The sequence below is a fragment of the Phoenix dactylifera genome, chromosome 10 (assembly GCF_051530095.1).
Source record: "Phoenix dactylifera cultivar Ajwa chromosome 10, Ajwa_hap1_PhDact_Kaust_v1.1, whole genome shotgun sequence".
Lineage (NCBI taxonomy): Eukaryota > Viridiplantae > Streptophyta > Magnoliopsida > Arecales > Arecaceae > Phoenix > Phoenix dactylifera.
In genome coordinates this window covers 17,955,160-17,970,652 of record NC_143199.1, presented here as the reverse complement: position 1 = coordinate 17,970,652, position 15,493 = coordinate 17,955,160, and the positions used below count along the sequence as shown (strand labels likewise).

The window sequence follows — 15,493 nt, the reverse complement described above, 5'->3', positions numbered from 1 at the left end:
AGGCGAACACATGCATCAATACATCTTTTGGTAAGAGTCAAGATATCTTGATCACAAACTAGAGAGTGATTGTAACAACCCAGGAGCTCACTCAAAATATCTAGTCAGAAGGCATTATTTGAAATTTCTGATCCATTTAAATCTAATCGCAAGCACCACGATCAGTCCATGGTCAATGTTGTCCAAGAAGACAACCCAAGAGGGGGGGTGAATTGGGTTTGGATTAAATCTCGACCAATTAAAAACTATAATTAGTAATTAACTAAATCTATTGCAAGCAAACTAGTTAAGTTACTAGATGAAGTGAATGAAGAGAGATAGAGAGAGAGAGAGGACAGCAGCCAATACAAACACTAACCAATTTATAGTGGTTCGGAGCTAACCCTTGCTCCTACGTCCACTCCCCAAACTTCACTTGGGAGTTCACTATAATCCCTTGGATTACAGCCGGTTGTTTTACAAGTTCACAACCCAACTTATTGTTTTCGCGAGATCACAATGAAATCGATCGGTTTTCACAGGCTCACCGACTAGAACCACCCTATTGTTTTTCCGGAATCTTAATCGAACCCTTACATCGTTGGTTTTAACCTTGGCTCACCAACAAACCTTACAACCCTTGATTCAATCCCCTGATTGAATCAAGTAAGAAAATAGTTTGGAAAAAGTTACAAGGAAAGCTTCTTAATAAACAAATATTAACCAATATGAATAGAGTAGAGTTAGAAGCCCTCAAACAGATTTTGAAAGAGGAAGAAGGGGCTTCTCGAACTCTGAGTCTCCTCTTTGAGTGCACTGAAGATCTGATGTCAGAGGAAGAGCCTTGAATGCGAAAGGAAGACTTCTAGGAATGTATTGAATGCGTTTCTTCCTTCTTTTGCTTGTCTTTTCTCTCAATAGACTCTTGGTAGATGGAAAACACTTAATGCACAAATGGAGTAACTCTCTTAGTGTCTACTGCTGTTCACTCTGACTATTTAAGCAGTCCCCTTTGAAAACTAGCCGTTAGACACTAATTTGTGGTCGTTCTGCACAGTCTGCAACTCCTGACAATGTATCCGTTGGGGTCGGAGTCGACTCGCTCGATCTGAAGTCGACTCGGCTGTTGCTGGAGTCGACTCTTGCTTTACTGGAGACGACTCGCCCACTGTTCAGGATTTGAATTAAAGTGCTGTCCCGTTCTGGAGTCGACTCGGCCAAACATGGAGTCGACTCGCCAGTATCCGGAGATGACTCGGCCCTCTGGAGACGACTCGTTCTCAGGGTTCCAGAGATCTAATTTTCTGCATTTCTTTCTCGAGTCGACTCGGATCATCTTGGAGTTGATTCGGCTCTCAGAGCCCGAAAACTGATCTTCTGTCTTTGGAGTTGAACTGCTTTGGAGTCGACTTGGATCATCTTGGAGTCGACTCGGCTGACTTGAGGTCAACTCTCATATTCTCGGAGTCGACTTGTTCATAGAGTCACTTTGTTTGATTTTCTGCCTTTCAGTCTGCTTTTCTCTGAGAGTCGACTCTTGCTTGTTTAGGAGTCGACTCGCCAAATGTTGGAGTCGACTCGCCAAACGTTGGAGTTGACTCGAATTCTTCTGGATTCGACTCGGTAACAGGGTCCAGAATACACTTCTCTGTCCTTCTGTCTGTTACTCCTTGGAGTCGACTCGAAACCGTCGGGAGTCGACTCGGTAAGCATCGGAGTCGACTCGAAACCGTTGGAGTCGACTCGGTGACAGGGTCTGAAATTCATCTTTCTGTCCTTCTGTCTGTTCTCAGTCGGAGTTGACTCGTAGTGTACCGAAGTCGACTCGAGCTCGTGCCAGAACCTCTGAAACACTTAGAGTCAACTCGTACTCTTTCGGAGTCGACTCGAGCTTCAGACTTTGGATTAAATTAGTTCAATACTTAGCCAAATGACTTTGAACAAAGGCTCGATGCTATTAAAGATAAATTCACATATATTTGCCTGAAACACTAGATTGAATTTATTAGTACAACTTGAAATATACTCAAATGCTTTGAGCTCATCAAAATCAAATAGGGGTATAACCAATCACTCCATAATCTCCCCCTTTTTGATGATGACAAAACATTGAGTATTTGTAAAGTGAATTGCTCAACCAAAAGGAGATTTATAAAAAAGTTTTGAAATGAATTCAAATGTCTAGTCATTTAATTTATCCAAAATTGAAAGGTATGAAACAGTAAATTCTGAAGTTAAAGCTCCCCCTTTCATTTGGAATTATATAAGCCTTCATATTATGCAATCAATTGTTTGGCTTATATGAATTTGCTTTCTTAAGATTTCAAATTTTCTCCCTCAACATATGCATTCAATTTTGTTTGGGTTCTCTGAATTTTTTTTTAATGTCTTGAAGCTTTTGATCTTAAATTCTTACTTTCAGAGGGAAGATCTGACAATTTGTTCTTGAGTATGATTCAACTAATCTCCGAATATTCCTTGAATAGATTCTAGAGATTACTCCTTGAGGAGCCCCAACAGAGAGATAATGAGCCTCGAGGTATCGAATCCACTAAGAACAAATTACTTTTTGCTTTAAGATTTTTCTTTTTAGTGATTTCCTTTACATTTAAATTCATCATATTTTCTTCCCCTTTTTGTCATCATAGCAAAAAGGCACAATACATAGAAAAGTATTAGAACTCAAGAATGCACAATTTTGAAAGAAAATTTCTATTCATTGTATTAAATTCAAATTTGAGTACAAGTGTGATTACATATCAAAAAAGTCCTCAAGGGACTGTACATCATAAAAATAGATAAAAATACACTAATTTTTCTTTGTAGTGGAGGATGTGGCTCCCGAACTCAGTCTAGTGTGTTTGATGACCATGCTTAACCCCTCATTGACGTTCCCTAGTTGTTCAAGGATCTCCGAGGTGGCCCTAGACTGTGTCGAGGTGAACTGGGTCAAACTTTCTTGGAGGGTGTCAAGTTTGGAGATTAAGGCATGTGCTAGCCTTTCTGCACCCTGACTTTGGCTACCAAGCTCATTTATGATGCTATCTTGCATCTTCCTCGTGTCATCCTTTACGTCACTCATATTCCAATATTGAGCTTGGACTAGACTTCTGATATTGTAGATTTCCTTCTTCAGGTCTGCAACCATCTTGGACACGGCTGCTAAGGAGGGAACGACGTCAGTGGAGGGAGCAGTCAGGGGACCTCGGAGCTCTCTCAACAAGTCATCTCTCAGCTCCCTCACAATCTTCTGTCTCATCTTCCGGAGTTGCTCAGAGCTGATCCGGACTTCCAGGGGCTGAGGTGGTGGTGCAGTAGAGGGTCCAGCTGAAGTGGATGGGAATGAAGGACCAGAAGTGGAAGAAAAAGTGGGAGGAGCCATGTAGTGATCCTGGTCATGATTAGGACTAGGTGAATGATGGGTGGTAGGGTCGGATGGTGTGGATGAAGAGGTTCTCCTAACCCAGACTTCTTCTACTTTATGGAAGCCCATCCTGTGAAGAGTCCCCTCACCCATACGATCTGTGTGCCTAAGGGAGCGTGTGGGTTCTCTCTCAAGGATAGGGATCTCTAATTCCCTAAAAATAAGAGTAAAGAGCATACCATAGGGAAGGCTTAGCCTAGGCTTGTCTAAGGGTTCACAGAGATACCTATAGATTAGCTTTGGAAAGTTTATGGGAATGTCATGTAGGATGTAGAACATCAATGCTAGGTCCTTTTCTGAGACAAAGTCAAACCGACCAGTCTTAGAAAAAAGGGTCCTAGATATGATGCTCAGGAGGAGTCGCATTTCAGCCGTAAGCTGATTTGCAGACACCTCCTCGAGAGAAGATTGGGGTGGTCTCCCTAAAATGGCCGTAAGGGCCTCTGTCCTATCTGTAGGATGTGTGGGAGCAATCCCATCACAAGACAAGTGAAGGATCCTAGCAATGAGATCTTCGGAAATGAGAATGGGTACATTGGCTACTACTCCTTGGATACCACCGCCACCCCTTGTGACGGTCCCATAAAATTCCCGAACTAATTCCGGGTAGGTGGGGAGGTCAAGAGAACAAAAATATTCTAGACTTTGGGCTCTAAGGTGATGCCCTAGGTTGAACCCTTCCCGGGAGAGGAAGTCAAAGTTGACTTTTCTTCCGGTAGAGACTGCCCTTCCGGCGCACGGTTGCGAGAGAACCATCCTCGGCGGAGAAGGAACCGGAGGTGGTGGCCTCACGGGTTCGTTTCTCGCCTTGGACCGTCGCTCGGCGCCGCTCGCGGAGAGAGGTCTCTTCCGGCTCGGGACAACGGCTTTTCTAGGCATTTTGACCTAAAAACCGAGGGATGGACAAGAGAAATGGAAGAAAATCTGAGGGAGAGGACCTAGAACGGGTCGGAGACGAGGTCGGAGACGACTCTAGGATTTTGGAACAGTGGCGGCCGAGAATAGAAGTGAGGAATAAGTGTTTCGATTAGGGTTAAAAATTGGATTCCCGACCTCGAGTCGACTCCGATAAGTCGCGAGTCGACTCGACCTCGAGTCGACTCCTAAATATGCGCGAGTCGACTCGCCCACGAGCCGACTCTAAAATCTATTCGAGTCGACTCGAACTCTGGCACATAACCAACAAACTTGTTATTACCATGCCAAAGGAGAGAGCTATGGACATATCTAAGATTTAAGAACTGATTTGATGACCATAGATAAGAAATCCTATGTCTAATATAAGCTAATCATCAAAATCAATCAATTAGAGAGGAGTATCATAAGAATGGATCAATCACTCCTAACCCTCTTCTAAGAATACAAAATCGATCTTCACATAAGGGTTTAGTGAAGTTATCAGCAAGTTGATCGTCAGTGCAAAGAAATTCAAGCACTACATCACCATTTAACACATGATCTCTTATGAAGTGATGTCTTATCTCAATATGTTTAGTTCTTGAGTGTTGAATTGGATTTTTAGTTAGATTTATGGCACTTGTATTATCACAATTTATGAGAATCTTATCTTGTTTAATGCCATAATCTTCAAGTTGTTGCTTAATCCATAAAATTTGAGCACAACAACTTCCAGCAACAACATATTCGGCTTCAGCCGTAGATAGTGTGTTGCCCAAGGTGACAATCCAAGAGGGGGGGGTGAATTGGTTTCTTCTAAATTTTTGGTACTTTTAAAACTTTCTAAATTAAGTGCAATGGATGCTCTCTTAGGTTATTTAAGTGAGTTAATCTAATGCAAGAAGAGAAGATAAAGCAAGAGAAAATGAAAGCACAAACACAATGCAAACACACCAATATATAGTGGTTCGGTGCTCTCCTTAGCACCTACGTCCACTCCCCAAGCGTACCCTTGGGAATTCACTATAATCTTGCGGATTACAGTTGGATTGTTTTCCGGGCTCACAATCCAAAAACCTTGTTGGTTTTACGGGCTCACCAACGAACCTATACACTTGGTTTTCCGGGCTCACCAAGAACCTTGTTGGTTTTGCGGGCTCACCAACGAACCTATACAACTTTGGTTTTCCGGGTTCACCAAAAACCTTTGTTGGTTTTGCGGGCTTACCAACGAACCTTTGTTGGTTTTGCGGGCTTACCAACGAACCTTTACAAAGTGTTTATACAAATGAAAAGAAAAGATTTAAACTCCTAGATGAGCATATAAAGCAATATGAACAACAAGAAGAGTTAGAAAGAAATTATCGCTTTGAAGTCGCTTTGCTCTTCTTGGTCAAGGAAGCTTCACTCTTCAATGGGGGAAGGAGCTCTTAATGCCTCTTTGAATCTGCTCAATCCCTTTCTTTGATTCTTGAATGAAGCTCTTGATGAAGCTTGTCTTGCTAGGGTTCTCTCTTGAATGCACTTGATGTATTTTCCCCAAAAGCTTGCTTCCTCTGATGAATACTCCCTCTTAAATACTTCTCCAACCTCCAAATAGTCCTTTCTGACCGTTGGATTGAAGAAACTAGCCGTTTATAGCCGTTGGGAGTCCAAAAAGCATTTCTGCACAACTAGCCGTTATGTTCAGCCCGTGTTTGGGTCGGCTCAACCTGTCCTTGGGTCGACCCAACCTTCACTTGGGTCGACTCAACCATTTCTTGGGTCGACCCTCTCAGAAAACACAGAAACTTGAAATTCAGCCTTCTGTTGCCTTGGGTCGACCCAACCTTTCTTTGGGTCGACCCAAGGTCAGCTTCAGAAAATTCAGAGCCTTGAATTTCAGCCTTTCTTCACTTGGGTCGACTCAACCTTTCTTTGGGTCGACTCAAGGTTTACTTGGGTCGACTCAACTTTTTCTTGGGTCGACCCTCTCAGTAAATCCAGAGAGCATTCTTCCTTTGCATTTTGAGGTTCTTTGGAGGTTGGGTCGACTCTTGCTTACCTTGGGTCGACCCAACTCACTGTTCATTTGTGCTGTTTTTGCAGGAGTGTGCCAGATGATTCCTCGATGTGCCGGGGTCGACCCAATCAACCTATGGGTCGACTCAATCCACACTTTGCTGCATTCTCAAGGTTAGTTTCATCCAAATGAACAAGACCATATATATATTTCCAATTAAGCAAATGTACTGAGAGCAATGAACTTATAAATGAAGTATCAATTTTAACTTATAGCATACTCTAGAGAATTGCTTGTTAATCATCAAAATAACACTATCATCCTCAATCTCCCCCTTTTTGATGATTACAAAATAAAGAGTATAAGCCTATTGATACTTGTCTTTAAAATCAGTTTATAAAAGGGATTGAATTTCAGAATTTCAGCTTTTCATATATATAAGTGAAATCTCCCCCTATATCATTCAAAATTTGCCAATTTGATTTTTTGAATGGCTCCCCCTTTCATTTATAATTCATTAGCAATAAAACTTCAAAAATTTGAGATAAAATAAGAGTTTCAGCTTATGTATCGGGGTGAGAAAGGAGCGTGCCAAATTCTGAATTTATATGTGCCAAATTCTGAATTATGATAGAAATTTTTGATTTGATGATTTTCATTGTTACAAATTGCTCCCCCTTAGATATGTAAGCTTTCTTATATGATTTTCAATTTGTTTGCCCATTTATTTCTCTTTTCTTTTCATAACTTCTTTACTCACTCTTTCTCACAAAAGTAATACTCTTTCTTCTCCCTTTATATACTCTTTCCTTCTCTTCTCTTTTATATACTCTTTCCTTCTCTTCTCTTTTATATACTCTTTCCTTCTCTTCTCCTTTATATACTCTTTCCTTCTCTTCTCCCCCTTTTTGTTATCATCAAAAACATATATATGGGAAAAGATGCAATAAAGAACAAACTTCAGACTTCATTGATCAAAATAGGAACATTTTCATATATTAATGCTCAAAATGATGAAAAGTACAATGTTCCACAATCAAGATTTAAAGATATAAGGGAAAGACAAGATTCATAAGGAAAAAAGCAAGATACATATGAGAAAAGGCAAGATACATACGAGAACTAGATTTCTAGCCTAGGCTCTAAATATAGATGCTAAGATCAGCCTAGGGAGACTCTAATTGAGAGTGGGAAATAGGGTTTTCGGAAGAGGACAAAGGGTAAACAGTGCCCTAGATAGCTCACGGGTCCCCCTTTTAACAGTGGGGTCCCGACGTTGGGTCGACTCAAGAATTTTCTTGGGTCGACTCAACGTTGGGTCGACCCTATTCTGGGTTGGGTCGACCCAAGTGCAGAATTTTTCTTTTCTCTTCCTTTTTGCTTCTAAAAATTTTTCTTGCTTCCAATCCTTATAAATTCTTTCTGGGACAATGATACATGAGTAAGGAATCTATAGATTACAAGTTTGACTCATGTTTCATAGGTTTTTAGAAATGGGAGGAATGTATCATGAGACTGCTTGCTTCCTTTTATATCTCTTCAATAAAACGGATCACATATGCCTAATTTCCTCCTTAGCGTGCAGAATCTATCTTCACTCAAGGGTTTTGTGAATATGTCGGCTAATTATTTTTCAGTGCATATATGCTCATATGTTTCCATTTTGCACATGATCCCTAATAAAATGATATCTTATTTCTATGTGTTTGGCTTTAGGAATGAGATATTTAGAATATAAGCCAGAAGTGATCTCTAAATGTAGATTCCAAAGATAGTTTTGAAATCAAGTGTAGATGGAATCTTTTTCAAGTTATTTCAAGGAGTATCAAGAATAATATTCAAAGAAAGCACGAATGAAAATCCAATATCCTCCTTTTTTTTTTAATATATTAAGTATATAGCAACATGAGAGCAATCTAATTAATTTTTAGAGTATAGTATAAGAGCAGATAAAGATCAAAACTTATATACTCAAAAAATATAAGATTATGTTGAATCCTTAATTCTTAATGACTTCAAAGTTCTTTCATGATATAAAAGTATTGGAGCATAGATACCAAGACATGAATTTATGCAATGTAGGATATATAAAATTCAGGGCATTGAAAGTTCTTTTAAACCTCTCTTAAAGACTTTCTTTTACTCCTTTAAAGATCATAGCATCAAAATCAATTAAAATGAATTGGCTCATGATTGAAACACTAAAGTGCAAGCCAATAAGAGCTCATTAGTAGATTCCAAAGTAAATTTCCAATACTAAGACAAATGGAATCCTTTTCACTTAGTTTTCAAAACAAGTGATTTACCAATTAAGTACATATAAAAATCCAACTTTCAAAAGATATTCAATGAAGCACAAAGTTTAATACCACTTTACATTTAGTATTCTTTCTCTTATCTTTAGTTGAATTTCAGATTTTAATGATAAACGTGAATAAAACTGAACCTTTATGATATCAAGAATGTAGAGTGATCTAGAGTTATTCAAAATTTATAGCAATCACTCTTTTTAATCTTTTAAGAACAAGTTATGCTTCCTCTTAATCTTTGAGAAAATGTACTGAAATATTAATCAGAAAATGATTCATTTGAAGCTCAAATTCTTTCAAGAGCATTTACATTTTCTTTCTTTTAAGAATCATTTGAGTGAGCTGAAATATTTCTAGACTTGAGATCATTCACTCTTTTAATAATATATATACATATATATTTTGATGAAAGTCTTTAACAATGTAGGAGAGGGAAAAAAAAAATATAGATGACCATTGAAGTATATGTATTTATAGAACTCAATTTCTTAATCAAGGTTTTTCAGCAATGTATATATGAAGCACAATAAATCTTTTCAATATCAAAATAAAATCATATATTAAAAAATATTTGTTTGCAATCAAGATCATCAAAAGACACATCATTCAGACCAATATTAGTACACTTTGAAGATAAGAAATGATATGTTTCAGATGCGTATCAGGGCAAGCAATCAAGGCATCAGAATTATTCTATTTTTCTTAAGCTGTAATTTTATCTAGAAATTCATATTGAGTTATTCCCCAAAATGATGCAATCATTGAAGCATATAATGAAGGTTACAAAAATACAATGATAGAGGCATTTTTAAATTAAGTTTAAGCTTTTATACAACATCAGATTCTGAATTTCATAAAAATTTTTAAGGAGCCTTTCAGGATTATAATTTGAGATATGCATCTTCTACATTGTAGCTCATCTTAAATTATTAAGATTGAAGACACATATTTCAAGAACATTAGAGCACATCCAGAATCTTTGTAATTCATATTGAATTTTGGTACAAATTGGAGGATATTATGTACTAATGTTAGGCAAGATAAAAGATATGTCAGAATCAATCCATTTTGCCTAATTTGCAAATTCAAATTAAATTTTTTTTTTATTTTTCAAAATATATTCATTAAAATAAAATGATGTTGTTGTTGGTAATAACATGTTTCAATCAAAATTTATAGGCATAAAGCATTACAAGTTATATCTAGGAAAGATCTTTGCTATTTGAATATTGAAAACACATAATTCAAAATATGCAAAACATAACAAGCATGTCATGGATCAAAATCAATTCTTTTCAAATAAAATTTCCTTTATTTAAATACAATTTAGCACTGATTTTATCCTTAAGGTGTGTTTTCAAGTGATTCAAACTTCATTTGATTTTTCACAACCTTCTTATATATTTTTATTTATTTATCATTCATTCCCCAAATTTTTAATTTCTTTCTTTAACCATTCAATGAACATTTTGATTATCTTCATTTATTTTTCGGTTTTACTTTTCTATGCTCTATATTCTATTTGCTCCCTATCCGGTGGAGTTGGAAGGGGCACGAGGTACTACCACTAGCCTCCCTCTTGTGCCGTCCCTAATATGCCCTGCACCGAATAGTTGGGTCAAATAGTGCCGGGTACTACCACTAGCCTCTCCATTGGCACCATCCCTATAATGAGCAATGTAGAAATGTTAAACTATTCTCTTTAGCAACAAGATATTCACTCCAAACTCTCCCTATTTAAATATAATTAATTACGGATTTTATCCCTTCCAAAAGAATGTTCACACAAGTCTCACAAATATGCTGAATATATGCTTGTGCTGCTTTTACTTAAGATTGGAGTATTTACTTAGCTTTTACTTCTTCGGAGCAATGTTCATTTTCTTTTTCTTTATCTCTCTCTCTTTTTGTTATTTTCAAGTAGTTACATGAAAGAGCAGAATAAAGAATTAATCTAATATGCTGCATATAAATATATATCATGCAAACAGCATTTTCATTATGCCCAATGATTCATAGCTTATCACAAGTTATTTTGAATTAGAGATTTGAGGCATAAACTTGTGTATTTCATGGTTATGCATTATATAGGAAAAAGTAAACTTCAATTTAATCACACCATGAAACAATCATCACTAGCATGAGAATGAAGCATGATATCAAGATGATCAGCAATTAAAGGTTTAATCATGCTACCATATAATTTCAGATTATTGATTTTGCTCAACTAACTCACAAGAGAAGAGTTTAGATTACCAGTGTATTTAGCATTCTTCAAGCCAAATACCTTTTAGATTCTTTACACCCTTGGCTGAAGAAAATCTCTCTCCTTTTTTTTGTTTGCAAAGGAATGTTTATTGTATCTTTCATCAAGGTGTCCTTCAAGTTGAAATTTCTTGCTCATAAATCCTGTATCATTAATAAACTCTTTTTCTTTCTTGAAGGAAAGTCATTAGTTTCTTCAAGATACAAAATATTCATACAATATATTTCTTTAGCTAGATGACTCAACATAAGATATGACAATAATTGAATATTAAGTCACTTTACTCAAGAGATTGTCTAAATATAAGCAAGCACAAGTCACTTGAACTAAAGAGATAATTTTATTAAATAATATGGTTCAAGGACACCCATGTGAGGCAATAGGAAGATTTATCAAAGTCAAACCAATTTTTTTTTTATTTTCAGAAGCAATTTAGCTTAGATTCTATTTGCTTAAAATAATTATCAATAAGATATACCAGTTAAGTTTTAATCAAGTTATTTTAAATAGTTGTTTCTATCAAAATTCTGGTTATGATTCGGCTTTCAATACAAATAATCTTGTTTTAGAGAGATAGGCAATTTTCTTTTAGATTAATTAAGATTTTATATTTGACTTATGGGAGATGGTTCAAAGGAATTAATATTCATACTTTTAGAATATTTTTATGCTCAGATTAAACATGACGTGTTAACATTAATCAATAGAATTCGAGATAATTTTATGTAAGGATATTAATCATTCAATCAAGGATACAGTGATTATACTAAATGAGACACTTTAAAGATCAGATTTATTAATCTTAGATTTTTTGAATAGTCTTGAGAATTACAAAAAAAAATCATTGTTATAAAACTTTTTAGTAGAATTTTCATTATGATCACGACACATTAATCATTTATGATTGAAACATATGATGCATACATGCGACTTATAGAGTAAATCATAATATATTTCAAATAATCACATAAGGAATGAGTGATATTATGATAAATTATACTCATACCTTCACAAATAATGAAATAAGATTTCATAAGTATTATGCTCAATAAAGTTTTAACATGAAGGTATGAAATCAGCATCAAGTGTTTATACTAGAGAGGAAATTTAGATTTTTGTAAACTTGAAGAAGAAGGTTATATATATATCCATTCATTGTTTTCTTATCATGATGCAAGCACTAGAGAGTTTCATGCTAAACTCGTTGAGATAAAATTTAACATATGAGGCATTTAAAAACTTTGATGCAGAGAGTATCGTAATTTCATAAAAAAGATAATACTAAATTTAATGAATAAAATGAGACTTATCTTTAATTATGTGTCAATGCACCCATTTGTATGAAAATTTCATTTGTTCCATGGGTAGCTTGGCACACCTACATCTATACCCTCATATTTTTCATTTTGGGTACCCAAGCTTGCTTGGGTCCTTGAGGGTTAGTGCATATGGTTCCTTTTGAAATCCAAATTTGTTTAATTGTAATAACTTTACCATTTGATTTATTCGAATTAGAACCATAAATAAAGTTTTTATGCCCAATCTTTTTATATTTGAAATAAGTTATCTTATTTGATGGTTTGCTTGGCAAATTGATAACCTTTTTCTTTAGGGTTTTATTATTGAGCAAAGGAATCCAGCCAAGTCTTGATTTATCAAAAACAGCATGTTGGCTTTCAAACATCGTTTTTAATTTTTCTGAACTTACAGTGAATTTGTTAATAAAAGATTTTAATTGGTTGATTTCTTCATTTAGGTTTTGATTTTCTTTAATTAAATTCTGATTTTTCTGAATCAATTGTTCTGAATTTAACCTTAAGCTTTCATTTTCAGAATTTAGTTTGTCTTGTATTTCAGCAAAAGAATTTCTTTCTTTTGAAATTTTTAGATTTAGTTTCTTAGAATTTTTATTCTTCATAGCTAGTTTTCTACATTCACAATACAATTCATGAAAAGCATTTAATAATTCATCATAAGAAAATTCTTCTTGAAAATCATTTGATGTAAGAGTAGATTCAGATTGTACCTTATCTTCTTGTGCCATAAAGCACAAGTTAGTTACCCCTTGTACTTCTTTGGAGCTAGTATCATCATTGTTGCTCCTAACTTTTATTTTCTTGCTTGACTCTTCCTTGGTCAAGGCTTTCTTCCTTTTTATCTCTTTCTTACTTTCTTCTTGCTTCCTCTTCTTCTTTGTCTTTAGGAAGCTTTTGAATTTTTCGGTGTTTGGGTATGGATCCTTGTTTTCATCACCGAATTCTTCATTTGTTGTTCTTTCTTCCGGATTGGGAGATTCAACATCGTTTTCTGCAGGCTCACTGTTAGTATGTAATTGAAGCATATGTGAGCTAAACAGAATATTGTCATAAATATTTTCTAAAGTATCCCAGATTTCCTTAGCAGATAAACATGCAGAGATTTTATTAAATTCAGTTTCATGGATAGCACAATATAGTATGTTCATAGCATTAGCATTCAATTGTGCTAAGTCTTTTTCATTAATAGTGTGAGAGAGTGAGTGAGGGCCTCTAGTAATGATGTACCATAATTCATAGTTTGAAGCTTGAATGAATATCCTCATTCTAGCTTTCCAATAAGTGTAGTTTGTGCCATTAAATAGAGGTGGTCTATCAATTAATTGTCCCTCTCCTATAGAACATCCCACTTGGATTGTCATGATATTTAACTCTTGATTGTGAGATCAATGGGTACTATTAGAGCACCTTGCTCTGATACCACTTGTTGCCCAAGGTGACAATCCAAGAGGGGGGGTGAATTGGTTTCTTCTAAATTTTTGGTACTTTTAAAACTTTCTAAATTAAGTGCAATGGATGCTCTCTTAGGTTATTTAAGTGAGTTAATCTAATGCAAGAAGAGAAGATAAAGCAAGAGAAAATGAAAGCACAAACACAATGCAAACACACCAATATATAGTGGTTCGGTGCTCTCCTTAGCACCTACGTCCACTCCCCAAGCGTACCCTTGGGAATTCACTATAATCTTGCGGATTACAGTTGGATTATTTTCCGGGCTCACAATCCAAAAACCTTGTTGGTTTTACGGGCTCACCAACGAACCTATACACTTGGTTTTCCGGGCTCACCAAGAACCTTGTTGGTTTTGCGGGCTCACCAACGAACCTATACAACTTTGGTTTTCCGGGTTCACCAAAAACCTTTGTTGGTTTTGCGGGCTTACCAACGAACCTTTGTTGGTTTTGCGGGCTTACCAACGAACCTTTACAAAGTGTTTATACAAATGAAAAGAAAAGATTTAAACTCCTAGATGAGCATATAAAGCAATATGAACAACAAGAAGAGTTAGAAAGAAATTATTGCTTTGAAGTTGCTTTGCTCTTCTTGGTCAAGGAAGCTTCACTCTTCAATGGGGGAAGGAGCTCTTAATGCCTCTTTGAATCTGCTCAATCCCTTTCTTTGATTCTTGAATGAAGCTCTTGATGAAGCTTGTCTTGCTAGGGTTCTCTCTTGAATGCACTTGATGTATTTTCCCCAAAAGCTTGCTTCCTCTGATGAATACTCCCTCTTAAATACTTCTCCAACCTCCAAATAGTCCTTTCTGACCGTTGGATTGAAGAAACTAGCCGTTTATAGCCGTTCGAAGTCCAAAAAGCATTTCTGCACAACTAGCCGTTATGTTCAGCCCGTGTTTGGGTCGGCTCAACCTGTCCTTGGGTCGACCCAACCTTCACTTGGGTCGACTCAACCATTTCTTGGGTCGACCCTCTCAGAAAACACAGAAACTTGAAATTCAGCCTTCTGTTGCCTTGGGTCGACCCAACCTTTCTTTGGGTCGACCCAAGGTCAGCTTCAGAAAATTCAGAGCCTTGAATTTCAGCCTTTCTTCACTTGGGTCGACTCAACCTTTCTTTGGGTCGACTCAAGGTTTACTTGGGTCGACTCAACTTCTTCTTGGGTCGACCCTCTCAGTAAATCCAGAGAGCATTCTTCCTTTGCATTTTGAGGTTCTTTGGAGGTTGGGTCGACTCTTGCTTACCTTGGGTCGACCCAACTCACTGTTCATTTGTGCTGTTTTTGCAGGAGTGTGCCAGATGATTCCTCGATGTGCCGGGGTCGACCCAATCAACCTATGGGTCGACTCAATCCACACTTTGCTGCATTCTCAAGGTTAGTTTCATCCAAATGAACAAGACCATATATATATTTCCAATTAAGCAAATGTACTGAGAGCAATGAACTTATAAATGAAGTATCAATTTTAACTTATAGCATACTCTAGAGAATTGCTTGTTAATCATCAAAATAACACTATCATCCTCATAGTGCAACCGAGTTTTGTTTCTTGCTAAACCATGAAATTAAGTTTTCTCCTAAAAATTAACAAGACCCGCTGGTGCTTTTTCTATCAAGTTTACAACCAGCGAAGTCTGAATCAGTGTACCCTATTAAATTTATGCTTGATTCTTTAGAGTACCATAGACCTATATTTTTTGTTCCTATGAGATATTTAAAAATTATTTTAACTACAATTATGTGTGATTCTTTAGGATTAGATTGATATCTAGCACACATGCATACACTAAACATAATATCAGGTCTACTTACCGTAAGATATAGTAAAGATCCTAACATACCTCT

At 36.4% G+C, this 15,493-nt stretch overlaps 1 long non-coding RNA gene across 1 annotated transcript; it reads right to left on the bottom strand.

Annotated features, from left to right (window-relative positions):
* Positions 1-5,374: 5,374 nt before the first annotated feature.
* Positions 5,375-14,195, bottom strand: LOC149752708 (uncharacterized). Its single transcript, XR_016396633.1, has 2 exons — positions 14,084-14,195; positions 5,375-5,567 (listed from the first exon to the last, which is right to left on the bottom strand). It is a non-coding gene; the product is annotated as an uncharacterized LOC149752708 (long non-coding RNA).
* Positions 14,196-15,493: the final 1,298 nt, after the last annotated feature.